Genomic DNA, 17,928 nt, shown 5'->3' on the forward strand with positions numbered 1-17,928 from the left:
TGAAGACGTTTTGTGTCCCTTTTTGTGGTTTTGCCATAAGAAGTACTTGTGCTAAAATGTTTCTGTCCTTCATTCATCCCTCCCATTAGGGCATTTGGGTTTTTCCTAGTGGTTTTTAAGGACTCTAAAATTCTGCTATTGTGAAGTGTGAACTAAGTTAGCAAAACATTTTAAATTTTAATGAAGCAACAGTAGCCGGTCTCCTTTTCCCTGTAACCCTGTTATCATTTCCAAGCCGTATGCCAGGAACAGAGCTGTGCATACTCAAGGGGCTGCATAAATGCTTCCTGCTGAGAGGGCGATCCATCATCGAAGCACGCCACTGATGCACAGGCTGGTTAGTAGAGCTAAGATGCGAATTTTTAGTTCACTGGGAGTTACAATAGGAAAGTTTTTTATAATGAGTCATCCCAGAAAAGGAAGATGAAAGAATAAAAACAAATTATATTCATAAATGTGACCGGACATCACAAAGGACCATTGTTATGTTATGCCCAGATTTCAAGATCCCCCAAAGGACACCACCAGGGAGCGCCAAGTCCGATGCAAAAGCATAGAGCCTTTATTCAAGCTAGCTTGGTCCCTCTGCCTCCTTTACTGGTGCAGAGGTAGGATGCTAGAGAGCCCAGAGTCCCAAGAGAACAAAGAATTTATAGGGCTTGGGGTTGCGGGGGTGGGGGCACACTCAGACCACTGATTTGGCCAATTCCGGTTGGTTGAGTGAGGGCTGGGGGCTAGTGACACAAGAGCAGGTTGCAGCTAGGGTCTGGTTACACAAAGACGGGGGGTGGCTAGCATACTTTTGGCCTTGGGCTAGTTTCCCTTGCTTTCCCATTGGCCAAGATAAGGGCAGGCTGAGTAACTGATACATTCTGCGGTTTTCCTGGGAGAGGAGTTAGGGACACAGCTATCAGTTCCATTCTGTCCTTTCAGTTACAAATCAAAATAAAAGTACAACTCAGAATTTTAAAAAAATGAAGCAATACTTCATACAAAATTGAATGAGCTATAAAATTTATTTTAAACCTTTATTTTCTGATCATATTTTAAAGAAATACAACATTCCCAGGATAGTAGAATTCCCGCATTCCTTTCTCCCATCTCATCCCCACTTTCTCCCCAGAGGTGGCTGTTATTCTGAATATGGTACTTTTCACTCGAGTGCATGTTTTCATATTTTTATGACATAGGCATGACTCTGTAAGGAATCTGGTGTCTTGTTTTTCATTTTTAAACTTTTATAAATGGCATCATGCTATAAGTTTCTTATGGCAACATTTATTCTCTCATTTAATGTCAAGTTTGGGGGCATTGATCCATTTCCATGGTATTTCATCATGTAAATTTCACAACTTATTTATCCACTTTCCCACTGGTGTTCATTCCACTATTTTGCTCTTGCAAATGTCACTGTGATGAACAATGTTGATTGTGTCCCCTTGTTCACATATGTGGGTTTCTCTAGGGTAGCAATGGAATGGCTAAGTCATAGCTATGTGCACCTTCTTTCCCAGAAAGTGCCCAATTGTTCTCACGGGTTTAAGCTATTATATAAATACCTGAGTCCCCCCATGGACATTTAGATCAATAAAACCAGGGACTATCTTGTGAGTGCTTCCTGTGGACCAGGAAATGTTCTAAGGGTTTTTACATGTTTCAGCACATTTAATCCTCACCTCATCTATATATATAAAAGCCTAAGTGACTGTTCGACCATTCTATCATTCCAGCATTCGACCGATAGCTATGACATGCACTGACCACCAGGGGGAAGATGCTCAATGCACAGGCATGGAAACATGAAACAGACTGATGAATCTCAGAGGGAAGGTGGGAGGGGAGAGGGCGGGAAGAGATTAGTCAAAGATCTTAAATGCATACTAGAGGCCTGGTGCACGGATTTGTGCACCGGTGGAGTCCCTCGGCCTGGCCTGTGGGGATCGGGCCGAATCCATTCACTGGGCCTCCAACATCCCCTGAGGGGTCCCAGATTGTGAGAGGGCGCAGGCCAGGCTGAGGGACCCCACCCGTGCACAAATCCATGTACCAGGACTCTAGTCATTTTATAAATGAGGAAACCAAGACACAATGAACTTGCAGTTCTTTGCCTGAGGTGAGACAATGAGCAACAAGGGCCCATTCAACCCAGGCCATGTGGTTCCCAAGCCCCATCTCTGAACCCTAGACTATGCTCCCGGCATAGAGAGGTGCCGCCCAGGCCACATGTATGATGGTACAAAGAAGCAGCCAGTTGGCCCACAGGAAACCTCTGAGTAAGGAGGCAGCCTTGCTAGAGTTGCTGCTCCACAGATTAGGAAAAGGCACCAGATGGCTGCTTCATGTGCCCAAGTCCACCGAGCAGCAAGGGGTCCAAGTCCAAACCCAGGCCCGGCAGCAGCAGCAGCAGCGAGCCAGCCACACGGCTTCTTTCCCGGCTCCCCCACCTGTGTGAGCCCGAGGGCACGGAGCTCCACCTTCATGCCCTTCCGTTTCTTCTCCTCTGGGTAGACAGCTGGCAATAGGAAGGTCAAATGCATTTTTTTAGGCGTGGAAACGGATATCATCTTGTACCTGCACCTTTCAATCGCAGCGCTTTAGTCCCCCTTCCCAGTGCCAAACTTTCAGGATTAATTTGCTGCATCTGGTGGTAACAGGGCACTCCGTCTTCAGACCAGATTCCTTGCCCAAGGGCCCTCATTTCCTAATGAGTAATCGCTGCAGTGTTCAGAGACAATGCTACTGGTCCCATCCTGTGTGGACATTCATCAAACATGACGCGAGCCCAGTCGGGAGCGGCGGCAGTGTCCTTAGCCTGCAAATAAGGGCATGGAATTCACTCTCCCGACCCTCTAATTTTCCAGGGTTAGCGCTTCCATCAGGGTTTGGAGCGGCCGATGACGACACTGTTCGCGGCCCTACAGCCCCAGGGAGGGGACCAGGCCCGAGTCGGGCTCACGGAGTGGCTGGCCGCAGTCCTGCGTCCACTTGCCTTTTGCCATCCAGGCCCCTTTGTACAAGGAGCAGGCGGAGGCGGGAGGAAGCCGCCGCAGGGACGCACCCGCCCTGTGCGCACATCACAGACACGCAGCATCGACAGACTAATTACAGCTGCGGGTTGAGCATGTCCGCCTTCGGCGCTCGGTTTGCAAACAGCCAATTATTTCCATCCTGCGGGCTGCGAAACACACCTCCAGTGGCTCCTCGGTTACGTCTCCAGGGAAGTCCAGCTGGCCACCGCCTCCCCTCTTTTGCTTCGATGGATTGATGGATGGATGGAGGTTGGGATTCTCACTCCTCTTCCATCCCCGCCCGGTTATTTATTGATTTTGTTGAGCCTTCCGGACCTGCCTGCAGACCAGCGGCCGGGAACGTCAGGGTTCCGTCATCTCACCTGTGCGCGGCCTTCTCTGCCGTGGAATGTGCTTCCGGGAAGAGTCACCAAAGCTTCATACTCACACCCCCTCAGGATCACAAGGACCTCTGTCCCCCAGCATCCATGTGTCTTCCCTCTACAACATGAGGCTGGCCACTAGACGATGGGGTGGAATAGGGGGGAATGTGACCTTGTCATGAAGGGCTTTAGGATTGACTGAGTCGATGAAAGGTACTTTGGGGTCACCGGGACTGGGGAAAGAACTAAGTTCTAGAGAAAGCAGCAGAACCAGAAGGCAGTGTGGAGGTGGAGGCGTGGGTGAGACACCCAGCACCCGGCCCTGGCTGGGCCCTGTTCTGTCCCGGCGCCTGGAAGAGTGAAAACCCCTGACATGAGGACTTGTGACTCGTTGCAGCCTGATGCCAAATCTACGATTCCAGGTTCGTAGGTCGCTCCCCGGCCCTCTCACTTGTTTCTGCCGGCGACCCAGTAGGATGAGGAAGGCAAGAAAAGCCCTGGATGAACTGTCGCCCGCATTATGGACAGTTTTCTTGCAGCAGAGTTAGCTTACCATCTTCTCTCTGGATCACGTTGCTCTTAGGTCAGGAGTGCGCAAAGGTGGCCGAGGGCCACATCCAGCCCGAAGCCACCTGAGCTTGTAAATAAGGTTTCGTTGCGACACAGCCGCCCCCGTGTGTTTCTGGATGGTGTGTGGCACCTACGAGACTGGAGGTGAGTAACTGAACAGAGACTGCTCAGCTTAAAATGTTTCCAGTTAACTCTGCAAAAAGTTTGCCCGCCCCCCACCCCCGCCTGAGAGAAGACGTCAAGGAATGCCAGTGTGGGAGTTCCTGGAAAGCCCTCTGGCCCCGCAGAGCTGTGCCAGAGAGGGGTGTGCTTTCTGGAAGAAATGCAGGCGTGTGGTCAGGTGCCAGCTGCCTCCTCTCCCAGTGGCAGGGAGCACGGAGCCCGCGTCTGTGTGGGGGCAGGTAGCTGACTCCTGAGCGAGGCCACCCTCTCTAGAGGGATTTGGGCCATCATGGCCCAGGTCCGTTCAACAGACATTCTTGAACTTCTGCACTCAAAAAACAGGAGATCAAAGATGAAGAAGGCAGAAGCCAGCCCTTCTGAGAAGTGGGGGAGGCAGACATGCAAGCGAATTTTGCAAACAGACGTGCCCAAAGTGCCCGGCCGGTGTGGCTCAGTGGTTGAGTGTCAGCCTATGAACCAGGAGGTCACGGGTTGCAGGCTCCATCCCCAGTGGGGGGACATGCAGGAAGCAGCCGATCAATGATTCTCTCTCATCATTGATGTTTCTGTCTCTCCCTCTCCCTTCCTCTCTGAAATCAATAAGATATATATTTTTACAAAAAGTGGCCAAAGTCAAATCTCCCAGCTTGAGTCCCTGTAGACACGGGAGCAGGGTTGGCGGGAACCCCAGGAGCGCGCCTCGCTCTCCGCAGGAGACTGGAGGAGGCTCAGCACTGAGGCTCTGGGGTTCCCCTCGTTCCTTTCATTCCCATGAGAGACTCTTCCTGTCCATCCCCCGAGTCCACGAAGCCTCCCAGAGCTCTGTGCGCGGCTTCCAGCTGAGCAGACACTCAGGGAAACGCGTTCTGAGGGGGAGTGGGGAGCCCCTGAAGGTTTGGGGGAGCCCATTTGGAAGCCTGGGTCGCTGAAACCCGGACTCGCTCCCTGGCTCTGCTGTCTCAGCTCACTTTCCCAACCTTGTGACCAGTCGGCTGAGCTGACACTGTGTTCAGCAAGCAGACAGCGGCCAGCCAGCGTGCGTGATGACAGCGGTCAGTGTAATCTGTTGCGAGAAGCCCACCGAGGAGGAAAGAAATTAATATCCATCTTTCCCTCCAATTAGCCGGAGCTGCTTGAGCCCTACCTTGGCCCGAGGGAGCCTCCGGGCCTGCCTGTGGCTCCCGGGGAGGCTGAGAGCTCTGTGCGCGGCTTCCAGGGGCATCTGTGGTCTCCGAAGTCTGGCTGCGCGCATGGCGTGCTAAGTGGCGCTGTCTCAGGCGAGGACACTGTCTTCCTGGAGGTGGAATGCAGATAGGCCAATGAGTTCCCATCGCCGCAGGAATTTAATGTGAGGTGTCGTGAAGACGGGAGATTCTGACAGGGAATGGTGGAAGAATTTTGCAAACCTCCAGGAACTGACCTTATCCCTCAGGAATACCATTGAGAGTGGAGTGAGTTACACCAAAATCTGGTCAAATGGGGCCCGGCTGGTGTGGCTCAGTGGTTGAATGTTGACCTATGAACCAGGAGGTCACGGTTCAATTCCTAGTCAGGAGACATGCCCGGGTTGCAGGCTTGATCCCCAGTGTAGGGCGTGCAGGAGGCAGCCGATCAATGATTCTCTGTTATCATTGATGTTTCTATCTCTCTCTCCCTCTTCCTTTATCCCTGAAATCAATAAAAAAATTCTGATCAAATGCAGTGGCTTCAAGACACATCGAGGGAATGCCGTTACACAGACAGACTTGTTTTTTTTTTTCTATATAATATTTTTTAAAAAGTTAATCTCTAAATTGTTTTAAAGTCCAGTTTTGCACTAACTTCCTGAAACATATAACTTGTGCATATGTTACATTAGTGAGTATTTCCACCAGCAGATCAATGCCACAAGCAGACCCAGCTCTTTTCAGTCTGTCCTCAAACTTCTGCCAATTCCCGCGTCTCTGACAAGAGAGGAGCCCGCGGTCAACACAGGAAACACATACCAGGAATGGAAACGCCCATCAAAAGAATACGCTGGTCTCTGACTCCACAGCTGCTACTGCCGACCCATCGGGGGCACTGGGCTGTTTGAGAGCCAGGGGGCGGGGGGTCGAAGCTGCAGGAGATGGGGGGCCAGACAGAGTGGGGCGGGTCCACTGACCGGGTGAGCGTGTGTGTGTGCTTGTGTGTGCGCATGTGTATGCGTGGGTCTGGGCACATGTCTACACACATGGACTTGTGTGTACGTTGCATGTGCACACGTGTATATGCAGGTGGGCATGCAGTGAACATGTGTGTGCGTGCATGTGTGTGTGTGTTTCTGTGTATGTGTGCACAGCACAGGGTGTTTCTTACTGGACAGGGTTGTGGCATCTGTATCCAGAAGACAAGCACCCAGAGTTGTGTGCTAAGAGGGCCCCGATATCGCATCTAAGGAGCAGGGCGGTGGCATGACATTCTCCCAAGAGGGGTCCTCATTGCAAAACATCCCGTGTGTCATGTGCCATTTTTATGAAAATATGAGGAGGTTGGAGAAAAGAATAAGAAAATAATGAGGCTTTTGCTGGAAAGAAGGGAGCTGTTTGCCAAAGGAGGGAGCCGGGCTTAGAGAGTTATTGTTTGGGCCCCTTCCCCAGCGAGCTTCTAAAGTGAACGTGGCCAGCCGAAACCGGTTTGGCTCAGTGGATAGAGTGTCAGCTTGCTGACTGAAAGGTCCCAGGTTCGATTCCGGTCAAGGGCATGTACCTGGGTTGCGGGCACATCCCCAGTAGGAGATGTGCAGGAGGCAGCTGATCGATGTTCCTCTCTCATTGATGTTTCTAACTCTCTATCTTTCCCCCTTCCACTCTGTAAAAAATCAATAAAATACATTTAAAAAAATAAAAATAAAATAAAGTGAACGCGGCCAGCGGGTGCCCCCAGCAATGGGGACGGTCATTTCTTCAGGTAACTCCCCAGCTCTGGAAGATGAGGATCCTCAGAGACCCCAGAATCCAACAACAGCGTGTCTACTTCCTTTATGAAGTCTCATCGCTGCTATGACCTGATTCCCACAAGCTCCAAATTGGTTGTGGTTGACACTTCCCTGCAGGTGAAAAAAGCTTTCTTTGCTTTGGTGACTAATGGTGTACGAGCTGCCCCTTTGAGGGCCAGTAAGAAGCAAAGTTTTGTGGGCATGCTGACCATCACCGATTCCATCAATATTCTGCACCGCGACTACAGATCAGCCTTGGGACAAATCTAGGAGCTGGAAGAACACAAGATGGAAACTTGGAGAGAGGTATACTTACAGGACTCCTTAAACCACGTGCCTGCATTCCTCCTAATGCCAGCTGGTTTGATGCTGTCTCTTCATGAATCCAGAACAAGATTCATAGGCTGCCAGTTACTGACCCAGAATCAGGCAACACCTTGTACATCCTCACCCACAAGCGCATCCTCAAGTTCCTCAAATTATTTATCACCGAGTTCCCCAAGCCAGAGTTCATGTCTGAGTCTCTGGAAGAGCTAGACTGGCACCTATGCCAACATTGCTATGGTCTGCACTACCACCCCTGTCTACATGGCTCTGGGCACTTGCGTGCAGCACCGAGTCCCGGCCCTGCCTGTGGTGGATGAGAAAGGGCGTATGGTGACATCTCCTCCAAGTTTGATGTTATCAATCTGGCAGCAGAAAAGACCTCCACAACCTAGAAGTGTCTGACCAAAGCCCTCCAGCAACGATCACATTGCTCTGAGGGTGTCCTTAGGTGCCACCTGCATGAAACTCTGGAGACCATCATCAACAGGCCGGTGGAAGCAGGAGTTCACCGACTTGTAGCGGTGGATGAGAATGAAGTGGTCAAGGGCATTGTCTCACTGTCAGACGTCCTGCAGGCCCTGGTGCTCACAGGCGGAGAAAAGCCCCGAGCTAGGGGAAGGGGTCAGCTGGCACCGAGGGTTATGCCCACTCACTGCCTGCACCAAGCTTGGAACCACAGATGAAACCTTGAGAGAATTGTGACTCTGTTCCCTGCCCAGGAGACCTCTACCCTTCTACCCGAGAGCCAGGGAAGATGTGGGGAAGGGAAGGAGAATGGATTTGTAGCTGTCCTATCCTCACACATGAGGAAAACTTTCAGCCCAGCCCCGTGGTCGGCAAACCGCGGCTCGCGAGCCACATGCGGCTCTTTGGCCCTTTGAGTGTGGCTCTTCCACAAAATACCGCGTGCGGGCACGCACATACAGTGCGATTAAAACTTCGTGGCCCATGTGCAGAAGTTGGTATTTTGTGGAAGAGCCACACTAAAGGGCCAAAGAGCCGCATGTGGCTCGCGAGCCAAGGTTTGCCGACCACGGGCCTAGCCCATCCCAGCTCCTGTCCACTTAGACATGCCCCCATTCTGGGTGAACTACGGGCTCTGTGCCACTTGGACAAATTCTGATCTCTAAAAGAGCCGGTCTGTGCCTCTCTCTCTGCCCCTGACTCCCCCACCACAGCACAACTCCTCATAAAAATATTTTTATTCATCCTGTTTCATGCTGTATGGAGGAGGCTGAGTCCATTTAGTCACATTTCTTCCCCTAGTGGGAGTGGGGAGGATCATGGAAGGCCTTTGGGTTCCTGTGCGATATCCATACGAAGAGAAGTGGGGTTGGTTGGGTGGAGGAGGACTGTAAGGGATTAGTTAAGGCTATTGCTTTTCATGGAAAACCTAATTAAAATGAAAAACCTCTTTTAAAAAAATTAGTTTTTGGAATTCTTCTACCTTAAAGGAGAGAAAGAGAGCTTGGGGGGGGGGGGCGGGGAGGGGGGAAGGGGAGACGCCCTTGTTACTGAGTTGAGTGACGTTTTTCTTTATTAAAAGGTTATGAAGTCTGGCATTCGAGCCGGCTGCTAACAGCTCAGTTACACCCTGTGGTTTGGTTCAGTTCGTTTCTGCGAGCTGTGCTCTTGGAACAGTTTGCATCTAGGCTGTTGGATGAAGGGTTCTTGCAGGGGAGATATTATTGATTCAGCAAGTAAGGCTGCTTGCTGAAGTAGTTATTTTAAAAAAATATATATGTTTTAAAATATATTACATACACACACTATGTCCAAACACACTAAATACGTGTGTGTGTGTTGGTTTGTTTTGTAACCTCAGCTGGGGTAGAAAGAGAAGGGTGTCGCCTGGCCAGAATGGCTCAGTGGTTGAGCATCGACCTATGAACCAGGAGGTCATGGTGCGATTCCCAGTCAGGGCACATGCTTAGCTTTAATGTGGGGATTTTATGGTTCCCTTTTCTCATTTTTTTTTTTTTGTGTGTGTGTGTGGTTCATTTTTCTTTGGTGGTATCCATTAAGGGGGGTATCCATTAAGGGGGTGGTAGCCGAATTGATTGGCAGAGTCCTCAGGCATTTCGGGTGTATTATTAATATTTGGATGTATTTTAACTTTCCCTACCTGTAGCCAAAGCTCTGTGCCCTGACCGGGAATCAATCCCCGGTGTGGGGTGTGCAGGAGGCAGCTGATCAGTGATTCTCTCTGATCATTGATGTTTCTATGTCTCCTTTTCCCGTCCTCTCTGAAATAAATAAAAATTTATTTTTTTTTAAAAAAGGAGAAGGGTCTATACTGGGAGAGTCGTTGCCACCTGGGGTATAAAGAGACTCCGGCTGCCACTGCAGCGACCTGCCTCCTCCCCCACCAGCATGGCCCCCCGTCCAGCGCCAGCACCTGCTTGTCATGTGGAAACACTGCCTTAGTTTGTCGGCTGTGCTTCTGAGCTGCGGCGACAGACACACTAGGTCACTCCGGGAGAATGTCGGGAAGGGGTGACCTGCCTTCACTTGGCATTGTCTAGCTCCTTATCTCAATTAAAATCAAGCCCTTAACTTGGCTTTAATGTGGGGATTTTGTGGTTCACTTTTCTCTTCATTTTTTTTTTTGTGTGTGTGTGCGGTTCATTTTTCTTTGGTGGTATCCATTAAGGGGGGGGTAATCCATTAAGGGGGTGGTAGCTGCATTGATTGGCAGAGTCCTCAGGCATTTCGGGTGTATTATTAATATTCAGATGTATTTTAACCTTCCCTACCTGTAGCAAAAGCGATCGTGGCTTAATCAGGGTTATCTTTTACTCCGGAATTAAACCATGTTTTTTGTGGTTACCGTGAGGTGAGGCACAGCGAAGTGACTTTTTCAAGTGACTTTTGTATTAGTCAAATCTTTCAAAACTGCCACACAGACTTGTAAAAACTTGCACTCCCACGTATCCGTGATTGAGTGGCATTGTTGTTGCCGTGTTTAACGAAAGGACGACCCAGAGCCCTAATGCAATGCATCCCAAACCCAGTTGCCTTAAACATTGAATCCGTTTTACCGTCCACCTACGGTGCGTGCAGCGCCGTGCTGCGCTCCGTGAGGGGGATGTGATCCAGTCCCCGATTTTAGGGACCCAAGATCTCATCGGAACATCTTAAAGGTGCACAGGGAAACGGATGCGAAAGGTAGTGGAGGGATATAGGCCCGTTGAGTAGAACCAGAAGGGAATTCCCGGGGTCAGGGGAACCGGAGGTCACGGTGGGTTGGAGTGGGGGGTCATAGGGAAGAAATGGGGTTCGACTTAGGTCTTTAAAGAACCAAGAGGGTTCGGATGAGCAAAATGCTCCAGGGCACACATTCTGATCACTCAGAGTTTGGGACTTTCGGCCCAGGGTGCTGTGTTGGGGTGAGTGTGACTGGAGGGCGCCTGATACCAGGCTTAGTGGCTGTGGCTGGTGGGGCGCTCCCTGAGGGATTGTGAGCACGGAGAGCCTGGCATTGCTAATGGATCGGTCAGAAGGGGGATGAACGTGGCTGTTGCGATGGTCGAGGCTGCAGTTACTGAGGGTCTGGATCAGGCGGACACGCACAGAAAGCAATGGATTCGAGTCATGGGCGGGGGGGGAGGATTGGCAAGGGCAGCCAAGCAGTTCACGCCTGAAGAACGCTGTGGTCTGGAGCACTCCACAGTCCTCGTCTGACCTCCTGAAGGACGAGAGGCCTTCCTGGTGTGTTTGAAATTCCCTGACCATTGGTGCACAATCTATGCATATAAAAGGCTAATATGCAAAGTGTCCCCTTGGGAGTTTGACCGGGAGACTGGGAGTTTGCTCGCTACGATGTGTGCTGACCACCAGGGGGTGGCAGGGAACATGGCGGGCTGAGGGAGTGAGGGAAGGAGGAACATGGGGCGCTGAGGGAGCGAGGGAAGGAGGAGGCGGGGAGGCGGGGAACCTGATCAGCCCTGATTGCCGGCCAGGCCTAGGGACTCTACCTGTGCACGAATTTCATTTACTGGGCCCCTAGTTTTAAATAATCTCTCTGTAACTTTCCGATGCTCATTTCCTTCTGGATTCCCCGGCACAGTTTCACATTTTTTTTCTCTCTCTCTCTCCTCCCCCTCTTTCTCGCTCAGAAATATATATGTTTGATTTGATAACTGGCTCAAGAATTTCCAGTTACATTCTGTTCCTCTTCAGCTTCTGGAGATACTTGGGGGGTAGCCAGTGGGAGAGAAAGTGAGAATATAAAAATAAACCCACAGATTTGGGCTTGAGCGACAGGAAGGATGAAGCCGCCATTAGTGAGACAGAAAAGGCATGAGAAGGAGGAAGATGGGAGTCCGGTTGGAAATGCGGCGTTGAACTGCCCCTGACATCCAGGAGGTGCTGTCTCGCGGGCGGTTAGACAAATGAGTCTGGCGCGCAGGAAGCCGTCTGGGCTGGAGATATAAATTTGGGCTCATTGGCATAGAGACGGTGTTTAAAACCATGAAACTGAGCAGGGTCACCAAGGTTCCCATTTATCTTAAGGACAAAATAACATAAACGCGGGGAGAATGGTAATATTTTCTGTTTATTGAGTTCTAACAATGAGCTCATGTCATAACTGAAAACACAGCACAGATAAGCTTCCCCAGAAACACACGTGTAACGTGGTTGAGCTACGTCACATATGTCCACGTTTATGTGTGCAGGCACCCGGGGTACATGTCCAGAGTCTTCGGAAACGCCTGGGGCCATGGCATCCCTGGTGGGTGAGGCCTCTCCTTCTAGCTCTGCTGTCCACGTTGGGGTTGTTTTCCTGTCCTCTTACGGGCGCTTGCTTTGTGGTGGGTATGTGAAGGCGCAGGAGTGGCTGTTCAGCTGAGACGTTTGTAAAACGTGGGCGGAAACCTTACCTACTAGGAACTTGACTCATTGGCGGGCAGAGGACGGTGAAGAGCAGCCCTTGACGTTGTTAGATGTCTGACCGCTGTACCATGGCATCAAGTTCATCCGGAAGAGGCGAGTGGGACGCTGTAGACCCGAGGGGTGGAGCCGGGAGGAGAGGGGAGGGAGGAGGAGTGGGAGTTATCGTCAGATATTTGAACGGGCACAGACTTGTATGTTGCTCTAGACCAGTGATGGCGAACCTATGACACGCGTGTCAGAGGTGACACGCGAACTCATTTTTTTGGTTGATTTTTCTTTGTTAAATGGCATTTAAATATATAAAATAAATATCAAAAATATAAGTCTTTGTTTTACTGTGGTTGCAAATATCAAAACATTTCTATATGTGACACAGCACCAGAGTTGAGTTAGGGTTTTTCAAAATGCTGACACGCCGAGTTCAAAAGGTTCGCCATCACTGCTCTAGACAGAACTAGGATTCGCGGGTAAGGATTGCAAGTAGATAAATCTGCATTTAAATAGAACTTCCGTGCACCCACCACCCTGTTGGCGTAACATGTGTCAGCGGGGTGACCACCAGTCGGGGGCACAGCCAGGGGGGACTCCCATGGGCCAGGACCTCTCAGCTCTGCCAGCTGATGAATTCCATGGGTCTCCGTTGGCATGTCTCAGAATCTAACGATGGGATGGTGTGGGGGAGGTAGAGGAGGGAGTGGGGGGCTGAATGGTGATGGAGAGAGACTTGGCTTGGAATCAGGAAATATTCTCAGTAAAACAGACAGAGATCACCTGGTCTAATCTCACTTTATAGAAAAAGGGATGACAGGATCCACACAGCAGTTTATCGGGAGGAATACGTTGATTCAGACCTTCTCCTCTTAGTCCCTCTCCCAGAGTTATGTTACGTTTCAGATTGGGCAACAACTACCACACGAGAAGTACTTGTCACGTGCCCGGCATTGGGCTGGCCGGGCCCTGCGCATGCATTTCCTTCTTTAAAATGTCACCTGTCAGCGGTGTCTCTTAGGACCAGCGGTGGGCCATTACCTTTCTGACTGTGAGGGGTTCCCCATCAGCGGTAACTGGCAAACCCTCTCACCAGGCCTGGGCGCAGGGAAGGCCCGCAGCCACTGCTCAGCTGGGCAGGACGTGTTTGGGTCCTGTTCCCCCTTTTCAGTCAGTCTGTCTGGAGAACAGTGGGATCCCGGGCCATTCTAATGCTCCCCCGGAAGGAAGGAGAGACACCTCCCAGCTTTCTGTGTATGCACTGCTCCCCGGGGCAGACTGGTGGGAGAGGACCCGCAGTACGCAGGCAAACTCTGGACTCCAGCATCACTTAGCACCCTGGTCCGCGCTGCAGAGAAAGCATGTCAAAATCAAAGGCTAACCCGGGCCAAATAAATGAGGCATGTGGCCCGCGGGCCGCGGGTGTGACATGCTTGCTGTAGACAGAGAGATGCCACACTCGTCCCAGCTCTCAGATCTTGGATCTCCCACATGGAGCTAATGTTTGAAGAGATTCTTTCTTTCCCTGGAGTGTCAGACCCCCTGTCAACTCAACCCGAAACAAGGAAGAGGTTTCCTTTTCCATCACGCGAGGACAGATGTGGCCATGTGCTGGCAGCATCGGGCGCGATGAAGGCAAGAGCTGTCATTGCCGAGCACCAGCCTTGTTTACCTCCCAGAAGCCCCTGGGGCCCGAGGCTGGGGTTTCACCCGCAGACCCTGGTCCACGTCCTCGCCACCCCGAGCGGACTCTGGCGGCGTGTGACAGCGTGTCACCGTGTCACCATCCTCTCTCTTGTCAGCGACACAGCGGCATCCACCACTCGGCACCCGCTCGGGCCCCGGGGGCACTGTCCCGTCCTCGCTAACGAGGCCCAGAGCGAAGGAAGGGAAAGGACGAGGGGGCAGTCGTGGGGGTGGAGGAGTCGGTGTGAGCCACGGTGGAGAAGTGAGGGGCCATTCAGTGGGAGAGACATTTATTTGTAGGTCAGAGCTTCCCGTGAGTGACCCTCTGTCGCCAACATCAGCACTGGATGTCTCCCTGGGAGCTGTGTGTTCAGAGTCCACACTATTCTGCACACAAATCCAGAGGCGGAATGTAAACATCATTAGCCGGCTCGCCAGCGCTGGGAAGAAACTGCCGGAGGGCACCTGCTTTCTGCGCCATGTATGCCATCCTCCCCGTCTCCTGTGGGTGGAGAAGAGAGAACACCTCTGGGTAGGATGGGTGGGCAAGGGCCATGGGACTCACTTCACTGATGGACTGTGGAGCCTTAATTACCATCTCATCCCTCTTTAAAAAAATATTTTTATTGATTTCAGAGAGGAAGGGAGAGAGAGAGATAGAAACACCAATGATGAGAGAGAATCACTGATTGGCTGCCCCCTTCTGGGGATGGAGCCTGCAACCTGGGCATGTGCCCTTGACCAGAATTGAACCCGGGACCCTTCAGTCCACAGGCTGACGCTCTATCCACTGAGCCAAACCCGCTAGGGCAGCAACGTCCCATGCCTCTTGAGCCTCCTCGCGGGTGGGTATGATTACCAGTAGAGCTCCCACCAGTGGACGGCTCCCCAGGGGCCCATGTGGATCCAGGAAGAGGGTGTGTGAGTGCCCGGTTCTAAGGGACTAGTGAACGCACAGTGTCTCTGACGCTGGGGGCTTGGAGCATGGGCGTGTGTGTGGTGTCGTGGTAAGAAGATCTACCAGGGGTGGGCAAACTTTTTGACTCGAGGGCCACAATGGGTTCTTAAATTGGACCGGAGGGCCGGAACAAAAGCATGGATGGAGTGTTTGTGTGAACTAATATAAATTCAAAGTAAACATCATGACATAAAAGGGTACGGTCTTTTTTTTTTTTAGTTTTATTCATTTCAAACTGGCCGGATCCAGCCCGTGGGCCGTAGTTTGCCCACGGCTGGCCTAGATCATCACTTCGGAGCGTCCACGCCATAGGAGAAAGCCTCCCCTTTGGGTGTGAGCGGCACCTTGGCTGGTGGCGGCTGGCACTCCTGGGCACAGCTTCACTTGGAAGGCAGGGAAGTGGGTGCCCCTCAGCGCTTCTGGGCATTTCCTGTTCTGTCCCCTCCAGACCTCAGGGGCCTCATGGGCCGGGGTCTGAGGTTTCATGTGGAATCCAAGAGCCTGGTGGCAGGAGGCTGTCGCAGATCCGATCTAAGGAAAACAACAGTTACACATACAGCACTTGCACTGCCCCAGCAGGTGCTGAGCCATCGTCTCCCAGTCCCCACGGGTTCTAGTGCCCCCTTATAGGTGAGGGAATGAAGTTTCCAGAGGCCAGGAGAGTAGTCCAAGGTCATCAGTTGGGGTGGAAATGCAGGTCTGCATGACCCCAGGGCCCAGCCTGAACTGCAGCCTCTCCCAGCCCTGGCTCCGCCCAGTCTCCTGTCACCTCAGCCACCTGACCTGGCTTCAGGGCAGCAGGGGAAGTGCAGGAATTACGTTTAAATCCTTAAGGAGACCTAGCTGGTTTGGTTCAGTGGATGGAGCATTGGCCTGCAGACTACAGGGTCCCAGATTCGATTCTGGTCAAGGGCACATGCCTGGATTGTGGTCTCGATCCCCAGTGGAGGGCCTGCAGGAGGCAGCTGATCAGTGATTCTCTCTCATCATTGATTTTTCTATCTCTCGCTCCCTCTCCCTTTCTCTCTGAAGTCAATAAAAGTATATTTTTTTAAAAAGTTATAAATCCTTAAGGAGGAATTTCACCCACTGATTTGGGAGGACTTGCGGAGCACGTCTGCCCGCACACGTTGCCTCAGGTACCCACCCAGGTGGGCACAGAGCTGTGAATTCCCTCAAGGACCGGAGGGTGCGGTGGCTGGATCAGAAGGTTGAAAAGGAGAAGGCAGATCTCAGCTCTGGAACATTCGTCTTGCTAATTTCCTCAGGGTTCCTGTGGAAACCCCCACATTCTGATTACTCAGAGCAACTGCTTGGGATCGAGTCAGGAGATTTCTTTCTCTCTTAGTCGTTATTTCGCTATAATAACGGTGTTCGGTCACGGAAACCTTAAACCAGGGTGCCTTTTACTTCTCCACTCCAGGGGGGTTCACCTTCATATCTTTTCTCTTTCCCTTTACCTCTCCCCTGGCTGCCTTCCCTCCATGATCAAGTGCCAATCATCGTGGGTTATCTTTTTACTCACTCTGGCCGTTATTCTGCATCTCGCCTGCTAGAGAAGGCGCTGAGGAGCTGTCCCGCATTCTGCACCTCCGATCTCACACATGCAGATAAGCTGTGCGCACCTGACGCAGTCACCAGAGCCCTGCTCCTGCGGGGCCCACAGACGGTGCATGGGGGCGCTGCCCGTCGCCGTCACCAGGTCAGCGGGCAGATGCACCACTCGCCCTGTAACCAGACACGGTAGCTTCTCTAACGCGTGTTAACTGACCGGTCTCTGCTACTCCACGTAGTTGCTGGGAATGGCTTCTGGAGTATTGGCTCACAGACGAGACTGATGGAAATTGTGTAGCGCCATGAAACAGGTATTAGAGCATCGTTCAAAGATTGGAGTTTGGATTTGGTTCCAAATCACGGATTTGGAGATCGTTTGAGCAATTTGGAACTTTTTGTGTGTGTCTTTAACATCACATTTTTTTAGCACCCTCCCTCCAGCTGTTATCCCCGGTGGGGAGTGTGCTGGAGGCGGCTGACCGATGTTTCTCTCTCATGGATGTTTCTGGCTCTCTATCCCCGTCCCTTCCACTCTATAAAAAATAAATAAAAAATATTTTTAAAAAAAGCTGCTTTGCGGTGCCCTGTGAACCGGTGCCCAGTGGAGCCCTTCTCCGTGGGCACAGTCCTTCGGGCGACGCTGTCCCTGGCACATGGTGGCCCTTCCCCCAAGTGACACTGACATTTCTCCATCATGTGGTGGATCAGTAAGGGAAGGAAAGAGGTAAAATGCGATATCGCCCTGCATCCTGGTCAGCGGTCATTCGTGTTCTGGTTAAATGGGAGCGTTAGTTTTTAGCACCCTTCTCCCAGCTGTTACCCTAAAGCTGCTGGCATTTTCTCAGGCTTGACCCTTCCAAAAGGCTTGGGAGGAACCCGAGCACCCTGATTAAAAATAGGAGGCATATGCTTTCTCAAGGGTTAATGCCCCCAAAGTGAAACAATGTTGGTTCTAATTTAAGTGCACATTTCTTAAGGCTCCTTTGTAACCCATTCCTGTTTTAGCCTCTCCCTGTGGGCTAACACTGCTTCACTGAGCATTTCTTAAAAATCATTGAGAAACTCCAGAAAAAGATTCCTCCTCCTCCTCCTCCTCCTCCTCCTCCTCCTCCTCCTCCTTCTCTTCCTCCTCCTCCTCCTCCTCCTCCTCCTCCTCCTCCTCCTCCTCCTCCTCCTCCTCCTCCTCCTCCTCCTCCTCCTCCTCCTCCTCCTTCTTCTCTTCCTCCTCCTCCTCCTCCTCCTCCTCCATCTTCTTCTTCTCCTCCTCCTCCTCCTCCTCCTCCTTCTTCTTCTTCTTCTTCTCTTCCTCCTCCTCCTCCTCCTCATTCTTCTCCTCCTCCTCCTCCTCCTCCTCCTCCTCCTCCTCCTCCTCCTCCTCCTCCTCCTCCTCCTTCTTCTCTTCCTCCTCCTCCTCCTCCTCCTCCTCCATCTTCTTCTTCT

The 17,928-nt window shown here is 51.6% G+C and overlaps 1 protein-coding gene and 1 pseudogene across 2 annotated transcripts in view; both read left to right on the forward strand.

The window, feature by feature from the left end:
• The window catches only part of KIF26B (kinesin family member 26B), a 366,533-nt gene that overhangs the window by 196,678 nt on the left and 151,927 nt on the right, over positions 1–17,928 (forward strand). The gene's annotated exons all lie outside the window — the stretch shown is intronic.
• Positions 7,030–8,227, forward strand: LOC132222590 (5'-AMP-activated protein kinase subunit gamma-1-like; annotated as a pseudogene).

The sequence above is a fragment of the Myotis daubentonii genome, chromosome 20, assembly GCF_963259705.1.
Source record: "Myotis daubentonii chromosome 20, mMyoDau2.1, whole genome shotgun sequence".
Taxonomy (NCBI): domain Eukaryota; kingdom Metazoa; phylum Chordata; class Mammalia; order Chiroptera; family Vespertilionidae; genus Myotis; species Myotis daubentonii.